Raw genomic sequence first — 1,514 nt, forward strand, 5'->3', positions numbered from 1 at the left:
GATCACAAGCTAAAAAAATGCCAACCCCCCTGTTAATGACTCCTGCATGCTGGGATAAAAAGTGTATACCACCACTATCTGGCTTAGATGTGTTTTTTAAAATATTATTTATTTTTATGTATATGGGTCTGTTACCTGCATATATGTCTCTATGCTACATGCATGCAGTGTCCAAGAAGGACAGAATAGAAGTCCTGGTACTGGAGTTACAAACTGTTATTAGTCACCATGGGGGGTGCTCCTAACCACTGAACCATCTGTTTCTTCCTGTTCCTTCCTGTTCCTCTCCCCGCCCTCCCCTCTCTCTCCCTCCCCACCCCCTACTCTCTCTCTCTGACACAGGGTCTCATTGTGTAGCCTTGGCTGTCCTGGAACTCACTATGTAGACCTTGCTAGCCTAAACAGGAGAGATCTGCCTGCCTCCGCCTGCAGAATGCTGGAATGACGGTGGTGAACCACCGCTGCCAGCCTAGCCTTTAATACTGGTCTTTTGGATTTCTGTCTGGGTCTGTGTAAGAACACATTATCGAGTTTCCTTGCCTTCAGGGTTGTTGTCTCATCCCACCCACTGTCGGTGATTTTCCAAGATGATCATCTGAACCTGTCACTTTCAATTAAAAACCCTGCTGTGGCTTTCTCTTGTCCGCCAGATGAAGCCCAAACTGCTCCCGTTACGAAAGCCCCTTATGATTCTGTGTACAGCCTTCTCCATCTTCACTCCACAGACAAGGTCTTCCTCTTCACATTCCTCAGAGCCTTAGGCTGCAACACTTGAGCTATATCCCCAGCCACTTCCCCCATCCCTGCCCCCACCCAACCCCTGACATTTAACCTGAAGCTGTTCTAAACTGCAGACATTTGACAGATTGCGAACAGGTTAGACTTGAAATGTCAGTTTTTTAGCCTGTAAATCTGTAAGCCTACAGTGACTAAGAAGTCACGAACACGGAGCTCCAGGCTGGCCAATGTTACTCAGTGAATCCCTGTCTCACACAAAGAAAACGCCACTCAGACATCATTTTTGTAAAGCCTTTTCCAGCAAATCTTTCTAAAGTAGTAGATGCCCTCTCCACATCCCTTACTGGCCATTGTTATTTTATTTACATTTATACATTTACTGTCTTCTCCCTGTATTTCTTTTGATTTTCCTTGTGCTTCAATATTTGTAGCCAGGCAAGCATTCTACCATCTAAACTGAGATAGGGTTTCATCTTCAGCCCCACTTTTTAAATGTTTTCTTTGAGCCGGGTGTAGTGGTGCACGCCTTTATTCCTAGCACTTGGAGGCAGAGGCAGGTGAACCTCCAAGCATTTGAGAACAGCCAGACTATGTAGAGAGACCCTGTCTAAAATTAATTAAGTTTGCTTATGAGCTGGGGTGTCAGAGTGTTGCCCCAACAGACCAAACTTGCTTTTGTTTTTGTTTTTGTTTTTTTCGAGACAGGGTTTCTCTGTATAGTCCTGGCTGTCCTGGAACTCACTTTGTAGACCAGGCTGGCCTCGAACTCAGAAATC

This window comes from Mus caroli, chromosome 4, assembly GCF_900094665.2.
Source record: "Mus caroli chromosome 4, CAROLI_EIJ_v1.1, whole genome shotgun sequence".
NCBI lineage: Eukaryota > Metazoa > Chordata > Mammalia > Rodentia > Muridae > Mus > Mus caroli.